We start from the raw sequence: 17,642 nt of genomic DNA, 5'->3' as shown, positions 1-17,642 counted from the left end.
TTCATTTAAATTATTTACATTGCAGTTTAATGGCACAATATTCTGTTGCCCAATCTGGATGATCTTCTCTGCCTAACTGATAAATCACAAAACAAAATGAAACTAAAATGCTTATTTTTGTGAATCTTCTTCAGGGTAGTTTATGCTCTGCTTTGTAGCTTTCGTTTTCTTAAAGCCAATAGGAACTTCTGCTCTTCCTAAAAGAAACTCTTCCCACTTAGGAAGAGATTCTTTTATTGATGCCCAATAGAGAGTCTGAGAAAGATATAAGAAAAAATAAACTTAATTTCAAAATACGTTTCAGCCAGTTTAAAACAATATAGAAATTCAATGCATTATTAAATCTTACTTTAAAAGTAAAGCAATTCAGAAAAGAACAACGTACTTAACATATGAAATTTTTAATCTCTTGTATGATACAAAATATCAGCTTGGAAATATTTCATTCTGCAGGACAAACTGTGAAGTGACTGAATGTGCCCTCTTGTGGTAAGCAACACATCAGTTTAGACCTTACAGTACCTTTAAAAAACTATTTTCCATGATTATACACTTTTCCAAGAGCAGCTTTTATGTTTAAGCATGTCTGTTACTGGAATTGCATTTTGCAGTGGAAAAAACGTTAGAAATGAAAGCTGCACATTTACCAATGTAAGTTTACAGTACTATATGAACTATAGTTCAAAATATTTGAGTAAAATTTTAGACTTGATAACTCACTGATGAAGTAATCATCCCCAGTATTTGGATCACAAATTAAAATAATAATAAAAAGCTGATGTATATTTAGCGTGTGGTCTAGGAGAATCACTGTGGATCATCTAATCCTTCCTCTTGCTTTACACTGTGCCTCTGAGTAATAAATTTAACACATTATTTATCTGGTTATTAATCATTCATCCTTTTTGTATTGGTATCCTAAGGATGACTGTTGTTGGTAGGAATTTTCAGGAAAATTTTAAGTGCCAGGTATCATTTTCCCCCACAAAATAACATGATCTAGGAACTGTGCTAAGATAACACTACAATCCATGCACATATGTAAGTATTTATTGCCACTGCTGTCCATTCAGAAAAATGTAATTTTGCAGTAGAAAACAGTTACGTTACATATGTAGTGAGCCTTTTTTCTTTACTTAAGTATATAATGAAGGAGAAGTGCAGCATAAAAACTGAAGATCTCCCTGCAAAGTATTAGATTCCTGGCTAATCGTTTTGATCCTTACATGTAACTCAGATATAACTATGGCTCTTGCAGGTTTACAAAAATATTTTCCTCAACAGATTTACTCAAAGAATCTTTTTTGACAAGCATATGTGCTGTCACACAAAACTACTCCGACTCAGCAAGCTGGGGATCCATTATAGCCATAACTTTCAGAGTATATTAATACAGACACATATATGGCTGAGTGAAATATGCTCAGAAGTGTTTTGGAACAAAGCATGCACAAGAATTTTGTACCGTGAAAGAAAGTTTTCTTTTTTCCACTATTTATAGCACTCTTCTCTAGAAGCATAAAAAAAAGCTGAAATAGGATCTTCTCCTTCAAATAGTAACTCTGTTCTCTCCAAAATTTCACCACTGCTGCAGAGTGCAGACATTCTGCAGCCTCCAATGTGTGTGGACTTTGCTCGACAAGCAGCTTCACACCCACCACGGGACTAACTGACCCAAACAACTCCAGTGGTGTCTCCAAAGTCACTGAAGAGTCTAAAACTACAGTCAAAATAGGTTGAGTGTTTAATATTAGAAGGCTGGCATCTTCCTTAGCATCATTCAAAACGTACAGGTACTCAGGAAAGAACGTATCCTCTTGCCTGAAAATGTCTAAAAAATACTAAAAAAGCCACTGCAGGGGCATACCCAGTGTGCACCCTGTCACAGTCACAGGAGGCTATTTACAAAATGCAATGACAGATGAAAACTTTGAACAGTAACCAGAACAAGAAGTGATGCTTCTCCTTTAAGTAGTAGCCTAAGCATGCCAACACATGCCCAGCAGGTGTGAAGCTGAGGTACAGTGCACCTCTCTTCACAGCTGACAGTGCTGAAACCTGGCCCTGTGCCCTGTTCTGACAGAGCCCCGGCACCCAAACCAGCACGGGACACTTTGCCCCTGTGCCTTTGCCACCACACAGCACACAAACCACTGGGGCAAGAAACAGATGGGAATCCGCTCAAAATTTTTATCTTGAAGTAGTGCTTTAGGGACTGCAGGTTGAGAAGAAAAAAAGAAAGAACCGAGTGTTCCTGCTGCAGTACTTTTCATAAGCTTCCACACAACTCTAAAATAATTGATGGGAAATTCGCTCTGTTCATGCTCATAAACTGTTGACCCTGAGATGTAAAGATGACAGTCTGTGGTAAACTGAGAATGGGATGACCATATAAAACAAACCAAATAACTCTATACAGTAAACACAGTAACCTTCTGCTATTCACAATATTAATTTTTTTATATATTTGACTTCATTTTTAAATAGAAGTCTGTATAGATCTGAAAGCTGCTAAATATTTCCACCAGAATGCTCCAGAATCTAGGGACCTTGTCCCAGAATTTAGGTTCAGCTTGCTACACAGTACACAGGCCTTTGGCTATACCAGTCACTGGATTTTAAAATCAATTATTTTCACTTTAAGAGCATGCTTCAGGGGAAAAAAAAAGCGCAAAATATTTGGTAAACAGCAAAAGAAAACAAATGAAAAGACAGAGTTCTAGGACTTACTTCTAACTTAACAGTATCAGGATGTGGAAGCAAACACATTCTTTCTTGCAGCCTTTTTTCTGCTGCTTCTATATCCTAAAACACAAGCAAAGTACATTTTAAAAACAAGCACTTAGAATTTTAAAAGGAAAATACACATATAAAGACATTTAAATTAACTAAATAAACCCATTACAGCTAAACAGCCTCTAAAAATTAACACTGAAGTTCAAATATATGTTTAGTCATTCTGAAATACAATTTGTACTACTTAGACCAACACCCTACATCTGCTAAATATGTTTGCTGCACCTTTTTCATACATTTCACAACCAAGTAAGACTTCTGCTGTAAGCACTGCTATTCTCTCTGGATACCAGGGTAAATCAGCTACATTCTGTTCTATAAAACTTTAGGAAATAGAGGGGAACATCTTTTACTGTGCTGCATTAAGACTGAAGTATGTATTCTAGCTACTGTAACTGTAAAGTAACTAGGCAAATTATGTGCAAGATCTTTACTTCTCAAGACAAAGATGACTTGCTAATATGCATGCATAACATGTGCACATAAATGTAGAGCTGCAGCAAGCTGTTCACCAGACAAGCTTGGATGACAATGCACCTCACATAGTTTTCTTACAAAAAAAAAATCAGTATTTGGGTTTCTGCTTGTCCAGTGGATGTGTGCTGGATTCACAGAGGCCCAAATAAATCTTTTAAAAAAATGATACAACAACAAAAAAAAACCCCCAAAAAACCAAAAAAAACAACAGCAACAAACAAATCAAAGCATGCCCCCAAACTAACCACCCTCCCCCTTTAAAGTTCTGACCTGTTCTTGTGGGCTTAGTTCCATACCCAAACATTGAAGAGATTGAGTGGTGGGCAGATGAAGAGAGACAGAAAGGGACGTGGGAGTGGGGTGTGAAGAAGCCAAAGCTGAACAGAGTGGAGGGGGAAAGAAAGTATAGCAGATGGCAGAGTTGGGAGCAGAGAGCGGGTGTGAAGAGTACAACAGAAAAACTAAATGAGAGAGGAAATTCCCCAAAGGGACTTCCCAAATATTCACCACCACTGCTGCTGAAAAGAAGAGTGAGATTCTGGAGGAGCATATCCACAAGAGAGACCAAACACGATTACTCGTATTGAATAATAGCCAGTCTGAATACATCAATAAGTAAACAGTGTTCAACTCAAGTTTAGTTCAGTAGAGTATTATTAATAAAAGCAAAAAACCAGCCTTGCTGAAGTTCAACTTAGTGACACACACACAGTCAGATTGTTCAATTTAGTGCTCATCTTATTTTATTTCATTAATTCCTTTTACAATGTTCTCTTGTGTATAATTACAAACCTAACCCAAGCAAAATTTTTTCTACAGCAAAATCCATACCACTGTAGGAAACTAAAGGAGTCAGAGAAAGAGTAAACTAATTCTCAGACTTACCCAAATTCTCAGAAGCAGCAAATGGCTGCCCCATCTCAGGTAAGAAAAGACTAATAGGATAAACATATAGAGGAAACAAGAAAAAGGAGATAGGCCATTCGAAACCACAATGTCAAAGTAACACAGATTTAGGTGACTTAAGCAAGGAATTTCTCTGTTGCACATACTTAAAACAGATACACACAAACAGCACCAAAAGAAGCTTGCACCAGAATGGCTCAGGCCAAGCCTGGAGAAGTTACCACCATAACAAACCATACTGAATAAAGGATCATTCAGTAATGTTCACCTCATATTCTTCCATTGGATTTTCCTCCTTTCTGATTCCTTCTTCCTAATTACTGTAGGAATTTTTCACAGGAAGGAAGAAGAATATCAGTCATTATTTCTTTATAGACTCAGCCAAGTAACTGGAATGTTTATGGTGATAGGAAACGAATGTCTTTCAGGCAAGAAAGGAGACAGCAGTTGTGCATATATGCTTAGTAGAGAAGGTCACTTTGGCATAGCCTAGATATTGGACGTGTCTTTTCATTGCTCACTCCAGTTTGTGTTGTGCAGTCTATTGTCATTCAGAATACTGATTTAATGACAGACAGTGAAGGAAATTTTTGCTGGAAGGTGTAGTATGCTTTAGAAAATAACTGGAACTACAAAAAGATTAGATGGCACTTCTCGTGTGTCTCCACAACTGGTTAGCTTTGTAGGAAAAATAAATCCCTGTCATCAATATAAAAATAAATACATCAGCAGTATAAAATTCCTTGGAAAAAAACCAGCTAATCTAATATGTCACAATACTGAAAAAAAAGAGAGCATCTTACAGTGCTTCCCCTAAAACCACAAGGACTGGAACAAAAACAATTCAAGACCCTTCCCCAGAGGTAAAATGGAATGCATGACACATGCACTGCTTTTAGGGGACCAAATTCAGCTGTCACTTATATTGATATCAGTCTGGCACAATCACACTTAAATAATTCTGGAATTGCATGCCCGGGAAGGAAAGCAAATTTGTTTTAAATTACCTTTCCAGTACTAATTACTATATAGCATACTCTTTCTTTTCTATTTCATGGTACAAGCTGTTGCACAGTAATACATATTTCTAAACACAAGAAATATCACTGAGAAACAAATGTCATAAATTAGATTACAAATACTAGTCTAATTTCTGCTTTTATTACGACAACATTATATAAGCACCAAATGATACAGATTTCCCTAATCTGCAGTCTCCCTCTAAAGACATCGAGGAAAATACTCTGATAATTATGCTAAAATGCTGAACAAATGCTTGTAATGTCAAAATTTCAATTAAAAAAAAAAAAGGTTAGTTCCTAGCTTCCTACTGATTAGAATTTAAATTAATTTTGAAATCTTTCCTGTGCATAAATTCCAACTAGCACAGAGAAAGAAAAATGGCTTTTGCTATGATCTATTACTGAAAACAACTGATTTTGCTTACATGCAGAAAACCAGAAATGCAAATAAAAAAATAACACTTCGTCATGTCCATGTATTTTTGAGTAGGCCAAATCAACAACTCTCCACATGGTAACTGTGAAATGTACAGTGCCTGGTATCAGGAACAATATTCTGAAGCTGGCACATTAATCAGTCTTGTTTTCAAGCTTCTCATATATTATGCTGCATAGATTTTTTTTTTTCCTGTTTTCTTCTGTTATCAAAAAGCATCTGCAGGAGTGCATGCTTGTTAAAACTAGGACAAAATTAATAGATTTAAATTGATTTATGCTATTTTATCCTGCAACAGAATTTGTTTTGGTACATATGTTTTTGCTTTTTTTCTGTACAAACACCAACATTTTTGACACTTGAAAGGAACAATTTTGAGGATGTGACAGAAGATAGCAAATATCTGTTTAACTGCAGAAATATTTACCCTCTGTATATGTCTGAGCTATTGTTACCATTTCCAATACAATCAAGCTTTCAGGATGGAGAAATACCCTCTGCATTTATTGTGTTTGCCTGCATATGTAACCTGAGAATGCATTCACAAAGACATAATTTATAAACCCCTATATTTACCAAGCAAAAATCTAACCTAAAATGCCTGTGGAAAATGGGAGTCATAATGGCTGAAATTACTAAATCAACAGAGTAAGAGCTGCAGAAAAAAACACCTAAACCATCAATTTGTCCTCAGCCTCTCACTGAAGCATCTACACTTACTTTACCCAATAAAGAGGGGCTTGATTGCCCCTGTCCAGAATGTACCAGTTCACCAGCCCAAGTTGAAAAATCTTCTTTGTCACAGAATAGTTAAGAAGGCATTCCTGGCTAACTGCTCTCCTTGTCTGCCCCTCTCTAAATAAACCTCTCGTTTAAATCTGAACTCGAACGCAACAGAATTATACCCACTCAAAATGTGAAATGTCAAATTTAAAATGCGAACATTTTCAATCTGAACCAGGCTCTGCATGAAAAAAAAAACACCCAAAGAAATTCTGGTGACACAAATTAATCTTGTGATTTTCTAGAGTAAAACTTACTTTCTCAATAAACACAATGCAGGCATCATGGACCCTTAATAACTAGGAGCTTAAAGGAAAGGCACAGGAGGTTCAGTTTTCTTAAAGGAAAGGCACAGGAGGTTCAGTTTTCAGCCTCCTGAAAAACTGAGACACATTTTTCAAATGCATCATGTCAGTGGTCAAGTGCATCTCTTCAAACTCAAATGCCTGAGCTAGGGTTCCAGAGGAGCCTTTCAGTACACCAGTCCCTGCCATCCAACTTAGATCTTTTTAATTGCCTAGGAAACAAATCTTACCTAAATATGACAATAAGTATGTAGAACAGCTATGAACATTATTAATGGTGTCACCCTTATGAAGAGCCAAACACCAAACACTGCTTTTACAGACTTGCAAGTAAAATGCTTGAAGTCACTCTACACCTCTTTAGAGAAAAATATTAAACTGAGAACCTCTTCCACAGCTTAACACAACCACAGTAGGAGAACAGTTCCTACCCTTGGCCCAAAGCATTCTAGCCTGGTCAGCCCATTTCCAAACAAACCCCATGTCCTGAATCAAAGCGTAGAGGGGCTGTGACAGACCCCTAAGTTCTCTCAGGCAGACATGTACTAGCATGTGTTACATCTCTACATGTGCTTAAAAAAAATAAAAATACATAGTAGCAGCTGCCACCTCGAGGTTTTTATAAGAAGGGCACGGGAAATAGGTAGTGATGCCATCGGATAATAAAGACCTGTCATTTAATACTTTTTGGGCAAGTTCCAGGGAAGGGAACCATATAGAAGAGAATTCAAATGACAACTATAGAGCAAACACTTCTTTTTTTTTTTTTTTTTAATTATCTAAGCTACATAACCGTGACATTTTGATGTGGTTCCTGGTAGTTGCAGAAACTTACATTTAAAAGTGCTGCATTCCTTTTACGAGCTGCATCAGCTGCTTGAGTTTGCCATGTCTTTTTAGTCTTTTTGTCTCTTAGATAAGTCTCCATCTGCTGTAGCAGCTCTGATCTCTGAGACAGTCTACAAAGGAAAACATTTTGCTAAGTGGGTAGAACATTTTGCTCAGGAGCTAGAAAATAACCTTTTTACCTTACCCAGTTTTCTCAAAACTCTGGGGCTAATTAAGCCGGCTGCAGGGTGGGTGTGCTGGGGGAGAGAAAAGGTACAGGCAGGCATCACCTGCTGTGCTTGCACCAAGCTATAATGTTGCAAGCAGCAGTCCTCAAATGCTGAGGTGTTTAGAAACACTGAATCTCCCACAAGAAGGAAAGACAGGGTGGGTTGGGGTGACTCGATCATTACTACGCTTGCTCGTTGGCACCTACTGTTGTTACAAGAAAAGCAAGTTTTCCTGAATCACTACTGTATTTGCCTCACAATTTGAGTTTACAGGGCAACAAAGAAGCAATTCTATAATTGAGGCATTGAGTGAGAGAATCCAATTACCTTCCCCAAACAGGACTTTAACGGTGACAGGTTAACAATGCAGATCTTAAAACCAGTTACCACCATTGGAAGTCAAAAACCTCATCAACCTAAATACCCTTTGACGGCAGGCAAGGATGCTAATTCCCATGGTTCCTGAAGGAAGAGTGCCACCTCCTGGAACTCCAGCCCACTGCTGAAGGAGCACTGTGCCGTGCAGAGCTCAGATTCACTGGCGCCGAAGGTCGTGGACAGGGAGGGGGAATATCATAAGACCCAACACAAACTGCTGCGAGGCAGAGCACAGTTACTCACATCTCCTCATGTCTTGTAGCAAGGTAAACCTCCTGAGACAAACAGGATGACATCTTCGGTTGTTTGCCCCGGTTTTGTACTCTAAAAAATGAAAACCAAAAGAAATCAAGATCTTCTAAAGATGTACATTAACATACACTTTCCAGTATTAAACAATTCTGGTTAAAAAGCTGCACACGTTATATCTATATGTCAGCTATCTACACAAAACTTGCCACGAGACACTGCTACAATATGCTTTGAATACATTCACACTACTAATGTTCACAATATGTTTTAGGAAAATGCTACTGTATTCTAATAATTTATGAAAACCATTTTTTTTTTTTCAGTTCCAGATTCAGCACTGAGTTTTCTCGAGTTTCAGATGCTTACAAACACACGCACACTCTGTGCTTACATAAATTGTCTATTACTGTTTACATTACTGATTTCTGGCTTTTATCACGTTACACTGAACACAGTTACCCTTGTAAACCACTTCTCACAGACACAGGGACCTGTTCATAGGAAACTATGTTTACATTGTTTAGAACTTATTGGGTTTTTTTCTGAGCCATTGAGGAGATCACTGATGCAAATAAAGATCCTACTGCACTTCTCAGAAGACTGAAAATGTTTTGGTTATTTTTTATTTTTTTCACCTCAGAGGTGACTGTGTTATTGTCACATTAAGTAAAATTAAGTAACTCGTCACATGTTCATGTCTAGAGGTGGGAGAACTAAAAACCTCATCAAGATAACATTAGTTAAGGCCTCCTCACTATAACGTGTCACACCTAACTCTGAAACCAGCGATTTACACGTGGCCTCTGCTGACGTTGGGGTCCATCTTCTAGGAATTTGTTTTACCACACTCTGAAAACACTTCCATCAACCTGTGCTGTTGCTAATGCTTAACTTTGTTTGACACGGATCACACCGCCACGGGCTCCATCCTTCAGCCGGGGCACTTGGTGCTCTTTGCGACACACCTTCACCGGCGACAGGAGAAGCCAGAGCGCCCCGCCGCACGTACCTCCTGTCTTTAAGGGCGCCTATAGCTTACAACCGGAGCGATAAACCAGCACCACAGTGAGCGACAAACCGGCACCAGCCTGAGCATCCTCCGCCCGCTGCACCGTGGGGCAACCGCTGCCCCGGGCGGATGCCAAGGCCTGAGGCAGCCCGGGATGAACCTCCGCGGGCAGTCCCCGGATCTGCAGCCGCCCCAGGGAAGCCCCTCGAGCCGAGGACGGCGTCTCCACCCCCGGACCCCCGGCCGCTCCGCCTCAGGCCGCGGCCCCAACAGCGCGGGAGCGCCACGGCCGCAGCGGGGCCGCGCACCGCCTGCGCCCTACCATTGGGAAAGGGGGGGGGGGGGGGTGGATTTATGACGTCGTTGAAAGGTACCATCCCGCATGGTTACGGGAGAATAAGTCAGGAAATAATAATAAAATACCAAATACACTAGCTAGTTTACCTTTAGCCTCGCCGGCTTCGAAAAGGAAAGCAACCACCCGCACCGGTCTCCGGGACGTCCTAAAACACCCCCCGCCCCCGCTGCCATGGAGACGGCCGGAAAGGTGGAGCCGAGCTGCCGCCTCGGTGGGCGGGATCAGGCGGGGGCGGGAACGGGCTCCGCCGTTGGGATTGGAGAAGCGAGAGGGCGCGGGGCCAATCAGAGCCCGGGGCGGGAGCGCGGGAGCGCTGAGGGCGGCCGCGGGCGGTGGGTGGTGCGTGTCCGGGCTCGTCCTCATGGGGGTCGCGGCCCGGTGTCCCGCGAGTTCCTGCCTTTAAAATAAGTTTGTCCCTCTGTGCAAGGCACAACCTTCCTTGTCCCACCCGGGAGAGCGCCCGGCAGCACCAGCCCGGTTCTCCACGTGGTTTACAAACCTAGTGTGGTCCTACCCGTGTGTCAGGGCTGAGTTCCTTCCCGGCCTCAAAGCTGAAGAGTTGCTGAGGCGAGTCTAGTCCTTTAAACTACAAAATTACAAAATTGCAAACTTACATCAAAATATACTCCAAATAAAAAAGCACTATTAACCCACCTTTTTTTGTTTTACGTGTTTTGTCCTTCACAGAAAACACAAAAAATTCCAAACTATATAAAGCTGAAAAAGATTTTTAATCCCTGTGATTTGTGCTCAATAGATTTATGCACATGTGCAGCTGCAGTTTTCTTAAAAGCTGCTCTGGAAGTGCTTGTCTTTCTATCTAACGTTCTCTCATCCTAGTTTAAGACACCTCATCACAAGCTTTTCTTACTGCTGATCAGAAACTTTCTTGTGCTTTTTCATCTCTTTATATTTTCTATTTTTTCCCTATTTTCTATTTCTGCAACAAATTCACATTAATTCACTTCTTGACATAAGTAGAAGTTCTTTAATGTACTTGTCAACTTACCCTTGCTTACTGTAGCAGTCAGGATAAATTGTACTTAAAAAGTTACTTTAATTTCTTTTTATCGTTGTGATTTAAAGACAAGACTTTCCAATATCTGTCCCAGAGGCGTAGGAGTCGGTCCTCATTTCTAAAGGTGTGAAAAGCTAATTGTTACGGTCACACTACATGTAGCAGAAAGCCCAAGTGTTTTGCATATTTTACTCTGAGCTACTCCTGCTCTCTGTAATGGCTGCGATCTTTCTTTCTTTGTAGCATTTAATGAATTTCAGGACGAAAAGAGACAAACTGAAGTTTGGTTTACATAGACCATTATAGATGCCATTTGTGACGAGAATGCCAAGAGCATTTCAGTTAAGTTCCTGATACTATCACTGGTTCAGTGTTGCGGAAACAGAGACAGGATGGAAGCCATAATTTTCTAATGGCTGGCTGGTGTGACAGTGGGTGAAGTTCATAGCTACTGAGCTAGAAATTCTTATTTTAACCTAGATTGGTTCTGAAGTTGTCAAAAATGTAAGCTTTAAACTTATTGGAAAAAAAAAAAAAATGTGCTGGTAACAGCCAGAAATCCCCACGTGCTGGTTTGGGCTGGGGTGGAATTAATTTTCTCCACAGTACCTGATCTGGGGCTGTGTTTGGAATTTTTTCTGGAAACAGAGCTGATAACTCAGAGATGTTTTTATTTCTGCTGGTCAGGGTTTATTCAGAGTCACGGCGTATCCTGCTTCTGCTCCATGCTGTGGGAGTGCACAAGGTGATGGGAGGGACACAGCCAGGACAGCTGATCCCATCCGATCCAGGTGACACTCCAGACCGATCCAGGTGACGTTCCAGACTGTTTGGTGTCATGGTCAGCGGACAGAGCTGAGGGAGGAAGTTATGTATGTGGAAAAAAGCTTTCTCCTGCATATCTGAATGCACTGGCACCTCACTGTAGTGTGTCCTACAGTTACATGTGTCGTGTCATGTGTGCCCCCGCCTTAGCTTCCAGTTATGTTATGGATCTTCCAGAAAAAAACCTCAACTTTAATTATTTTTATAAAAAGCCTTTTTTCCACCCAGATTCTGTCTCCATTAGATACTTCTATCTTTATGTGAGTTTACTGTTGGATCACTGCTATAAAAATTTGAACAACTAGGTACTTGCCAGTGGGACCCTGAGATCTGTACTTACTGCCCATATGGATTAAGGACTTAATGTTAGCACTGAAACGGGAACATTGTGACCCTCGCTCTTTTTTAACCCTGCAACTTGATTTTGCTCTGAAAACTTTGAGGGTTTTCTGAGTGAAATTGGTGGATTGGGACACTAGGTGGCACTTAAATACAGCTGACGGAGATTTTTGTCTCTTCAACACACAAAAAACAGTCTAACACATCCTGTTCTAACATGCAGTTAATTATATCCTCAAAATGATGTCTTGGATTGATATTACTAAACAAACATATAAAAAATGTAATTACAGACAACTGAAAAAAATATTGTGGGCTTTTAATTGCAAGATATGTTTTTTTGCTTGTAATATGCTACACACCTGTGAGTAGTTTATATAGATAGTATTTTATTTTGTCATTTTTACTAACATTTAGGATGGCACAATTTAGCTTTATGTGCGTTTATTTACTGCTACCAATTTTTGCCATATGTCAGTTTTTAAAAAAGGAAATGTTTTCATATATTGGGCTTGCAAGACACCAGTATTTCAAAGGAAGAACTGTAGGAAAGGAGTTTTCTTATATGAAACCACTTCAAAACTTTTTTAAAGAAATGCACATATTTTAGGTTGGTTTTTTTTTTCCCCCCTTGCTTTCCACTTCTTCCTTCCCTCACCTTTTGGAGGTACACCTCTGTTGGTACAGTCGCTGAATATCCACTTTGAGGTCTATCTCTTCATAAACATTTGTTGAGTGATATCATTGGTAAAATGCAGCAGGCCTAGGGGACACTCTGAGAGCTGTGAAATCCCATCAGAGAGAGCAGCTTGTGGCCATCACCTTGGCTTGTGGCAGTTTTCCTATCAGCTGCAGGGGCTGTTGGCAGCATTTCAATCAACTGCACAAGTCCTCTGCAAAGCTGCTTTAAGTTACTACAAGCTGAAAGGAAAAGGCTTGCAAGGAAATGCCCTCCCAGAGCAGGAGTGAGCTAATAAGGTGTCAGACTTAGGAGGGTAAAAAATGGGTTTCTAATTCCTCTTTCACATTCCAATATTTAGAGGCTAGCTCTCAACCTTTCTGTTGGCAGGTCCCCTACCCTTCCCTGTCCTGTGTTACAGATTGTTGTTTTCTCTGTAGTAGTGATATTAGAGCTGAGATGAAGCTCATGAATAGTATGACAACTCAACAACACATTCCTGTATTTGGGGTTTTTTCGTAGCTAAAGGTGTGTATTTGGTGTGGGAAACACTGATGCACATGTGGAAGTTACGTGTTGTTGAAAAAAAAGTCCAACACGTTACTCTATGCTTAGACAAACTAATGTCATCTGTGTATGCTTGTTGTACCTGTTTCAGGTGAACCAGAACCCACACAGCATACCAGGATGGGCTCAGCAACCATCAGCTGGTGCAAAAATAGTCCAAACTAGAGATGACTAGGCCAAGTTCAGAGGAAGAGTTGGAAGACCTGTGTGAAGAGGAAGAACCAAGAGCTGTGTGTGTGAAGGCACAGAAGTGGGGGAACTCCAGCTGCTTTGTGTGCCTGTCAAAATGTGGTATAAAACTGTGCATTAGGCTGTGGGAATATACAAGACTGAGAGTAAGACAGATTTAATTAGCATAGCTAGTCTGAAGCTCTTGGAAAACCTGAGTAAAATCGAATTCTGATCACCAAATCAGTCTTCCCATCTCTCCATCAATTGCCGATATCAGGCCAGGCCAGACTCTGTCCAGTGTCAAAGAAAAAAGTACTGTTCTTGATAAAAAGATGTTAACAAGACAATACTTCATGCTTCAAGTAGGGATAGAAACCTGATAAATAGAACAAATCTAGGAAAACCAATACTCAGCTGCAATTTTTTTCCTTATTTTTTCTTTTGAGGAAAGTCCTTTAAGGTTCTGTAAATATAAACTAGACTAGGCAATTCTTCAGACAGTTTGCTGATACACCCACTCAGTCTTGTCAAGGGGATACGTGCCCCAACAGGTGCTCTCCATCAGTAATATCTGTGGTATAGCTACTTCTTTTTGAAGAGTTCACAAAAATAGTTTGGCCCTTAAGGAATAACATTAAGCCTTCTCTTTTTAAAAAAAAAAAAAAAAAAGGTACAGGTCTCAACTGACTTTAACCGATGTACAGGGAGTTGAGCGTTTTACAAGGAGTTGTAATAACTATTTACAGTAATTAACTTGAATCTAATTGCTTCTCAGCATGTTAGGATAGTAAATTAAAACTTTATTTCAAACAACTCTTGTTGTCTGTTTTTCCTAAATGGCACAGAGGAAACACAATAAAAAACCTCTTGGAGAAGCACCATTCTCTGTTCCTGTTTGGAGTACTTTGAATGGAGGTGATTAGCTTTGATCTTACAACCAGCACATCACTTACCTGTGTAGACTGGATATTTCTTCCCCAGCATGGAGAGCAAGCTCCTCGTGAGAGCAAAAGATGTGCATGTGAACAAGAGGGACAGAATACACTTTTTTGGCTCCTAAGTGAGAGTCATGTCAGATAGTTTATACAAGGGAAGGCTGATTTTCCCTGGCTCCCTCCCTAATCAGTGCCGAGAGCTCAGCTCTCCTTGGCTACAGTGTAGGCCCGAGGCTGAGCATTTGGAGCTGCTCTGAAGGACCAGAGGTATCGTTCTTTACCGGCTGTGTAGGGAGCTTTGAGAAACTGCTTTCCTCAGACTGGTGCCTGTAATTATGTACCTGATCAGTGTCTGACCATCTGCTTCAAAACCATTCACAGCTTATGTCTTTCACACCCTAGTGGAGGTTCATTGGAGTTCCTCAAGACTGACATTGCCTGCTGCACAGACAGAAAGTCTGTCAGCTCTGGCCTGCTTTGAGATTCCTGTTTGAAACCATAGCAAGAGTACCGAGAAGCAGGTCAGTGCCTCCTAATTTCATGTGAATTCAATCACATGCAGGTACTGCTGGTTATTTAAATATTCTTCCAACTGCATTCACACAATGCTTCAAAAAAACTGGACACTTGAGCTTTGTGCTCTGGGATGATGATGGACACCATCTTCAGTTTCAGGCCATTTGCCTTGGGTGTACAAGTCACCCTACAGCTTTTAGCCACTCTAAGTAATGCTATTGCCATCTGGTCGTACATTAAAATTGTCTTATTCTGTAATGATGATACATCTACAGCAGCAAAAAGTACTTTGAATTTTAATACAGGCATTTATACGAATGTCAAGATGCCTGATATGAATAGCTTGACTTTCACTGTAAGCCGAGGTAGAAGAAATAACACCACCTTCACAGTTATGGCACAGTTTCCTCATGAGCTGAATTCTCAGCCATTGTTTCTGGATTTTGCCATACAAATCTGAGCAGCAGTGTTCTATTTTTTAATTTCAGTTTACATTTTGAGTGCTTTTATTATGAATTTCTTTGGTTCCAGAGAAAAATTAGAGAGTCAACAGTGCTTCTCTTATTGCATAACACCAACATTTACTGACAATAAAAATAACTGAACTTGCACACGAAGCCAGTTTCTAATAAACCCTTTTACTGGGTTGTTGTTATGAAGCTTGAGCTTTTCATTTTTGACCAAAAAAAAAAAAAAAAGCCCCATGTTTTAAAGAAAGGTCAGTCAATCTTTTTAGAAAGATTTAATAAATGACTTTTCCCACCTTACAGAATTTAGTCCTTTGTTGAATTGTTTCTGTTCCTATTAAAGCCTCACAAAAATGTACCTTCTATTATATTTCTTCTAATAGGTTTCTCAGCCTTATAACTATAATAAATTTGTCAGTCTAGATTCGCTGAACAGTGGAGTTGGAAATTCTACCACAACAGATTAAAAATATAACCATTTCTAAACCCTTTCAAGAAGTTTTACCCTTTCAACACATTTTATGTACTCCGAATTCAATGAAAATAACCTTTCAGAGTCATCCTTTAAAGTCTCTTTCTTGGTGATAGCACAGTTGAGCCATTTGATCAATCAGTCAAAAAACCTGAGTTCTGTTCCCATTTCTGCCAGAGTGGATTCATAGTCTGAACCAACTTGCTGAAAGCCAACATTTTCTTAAGTGTTCATTCAGAAGAAATGACCAACTTGACCCACAAGGACCTGATTTTTAGAGCAGCTGAGCGCTCAGACCTGCAATTTCAATAATTTTGAGCAGTACCCTTAGCATTGCTAAAATGGTTAAAAAAGTCTAATAGTATCTTGTTTGAAAGCCTCAGAAGAAGCTTTTATAGCAGATTTTAGAAGATATGCAATTTTTTTTTTGCCTAATCTCTTTCTTCTATTTTGTTTTTATGAAATTTGGTTGTTGGTTGTGGTTTTCCTTTTTCTTTTTATGAGAGAAGTTACATTTCTTACAAACACAAAATACTGGTTTGATAAACAATTCTCTCCAGGAAATGTCTTGAAGTGTGAGAGAAGGTAACAAAAGCTTTAGAATATTAACAACCATCCTAAAAGCAGAGAAGCAAGGAGCATGATCACATAAATCTGAGAAAAGCAAACAGAATCCATGTAGCTCAAGCCTTTTGTTATAAAAAGAATCAGCTTTGCTTTATAAGAGTGTGAAGTATAAATGTCAGTGTATCGTATTTCCTTTGTATGAATGAATTGGAAGGAGAGAGAGACAAGAGTTATCCAAGTAATATAAAAACATAATTAATGAATATTTCCAAGGGACACAAATAATCTGCACTAATCCCAAATTACAGGTCATATTCTATCCTTCAATTTAAACCCCTCCCCTCAGGCTTACCTATAATCAGGTAATGGAGGAAAAGTTGTATTATCTTATTATCTTACCCTTCTTTGCTTTTGAGAGAATTGTACAGCTGAGCTTCTTGCAAATCTGCTATGGGTTATTCTACTTATTTAACCATCTGTGGTGGTTCTGGTGTGTTTCTGGTCACCTGAGTTCAAGAGAAATAAGGAGGTGTAGAAGAAACTTTCAGGATGATCAAGTGAGTGAAGCAAACTTGTTTTGTGAGAAAAGATAAAAATATTTGGCTTATTTATCAGAACAGAAGCAGGAAGAATATCTGATTGTTTTCTACTAACAATAAAATGATAAAATAATATTGGTGAAAAGGAGCTTTTAAAACAAAATTATAGTGCCACCAGAAGAAAAAAATGGGTGTAATCCATTTGTGTCTGCCCATGGCCAGAAGGGAGGAACGAGATGATCTCTGAGGTCCCTTCCAACCCAGATCACTCTAAGATTCTGTAATGAATAAACTTCTATTGAACAGAGGAGTTTCAGGGAATTGCTTAAGCATCAAGTATGTGAACTTCTAGACAGAATAGAGAGGGAGGGAGAGTGGGGTCATTTCAACATAGACCTTCACCCATCTGTGACTGGGAGTCTGAGCCAGGGCTTTCTGGTGACCTTCAGAGGGAATTCTGACTGGCAGAGCCTTTCCAATGGCAAGTTTTTCATAGCAGACCTGTTCAGATGAGCCATGCTGGTGAAATAGCAGAATCCCACCACCAGCATCAATATTGTTATCAGCTTCTGGCCTTCATTGAGAGAAAACTTGGAAATTTAAGCTCCGAGCCACCTGCTGTTCTGTGTCTCTGGCTATGGATAGTATTGCAGAGGGAAAACCACACAATGCACAACTCATGTAGTTGGCTTGGCTCTGCCTTCCAAGCCAGGCTGCTTTTGTTGACATCAGTGCTATGTAGGTGTGCAGGGCATTGCTACTCCATT

At 39.7% G+C, this 17,642-nt stretch overlaps 1 long non-coding RNA gene across 1 annotated transcript; it reads right to left on the bottom strand.

Annotated features, from left to right (window-relative positions):
• Positions 1 to 243: 243 nt before the first annotated feature.
• On the bottom strand, positions 244 to 7,650 carry LOC136296334 (uncharacterized). Its single transcript, XR_010722894.1, has 4 exons — positions 7,561 to 7,650; positions 4,448 to 4,499; positions 2,731 to 2,805; positions 244 to 255 (listed from the first exon to the last, which is right to left on the bottom strand). It is a non-coding gene; the product is annotated as an uncharacterized lncRNA (long non-coding RNA).
• Between the last annotated feature and the right edge of the window lie 9,992 nt (positions 7,651 to 17,642).

This window comes from Chamaea fasciata, unplaced genomic scaffold (genome assembly GCF_029207755.1).
Source record: "Chamaea fasciata isolate MVZ Bird 193981 ecotype frontalis unplaced genomic scaffold, bChaFas1.0.hap1 SCAF_13, whole genome shotgun sequence".
NCBI classification, from domain to species: Eukaryota; Metazoa; Chordata; class Aves; order Passeriformes; family Sylviidae; genus Chamaea; species Chamaea fasciata.
Note: the sequence above shows the minus strand (reverse complement) of the source record. Positions and strands in the feature narration are given on the sequence as shown.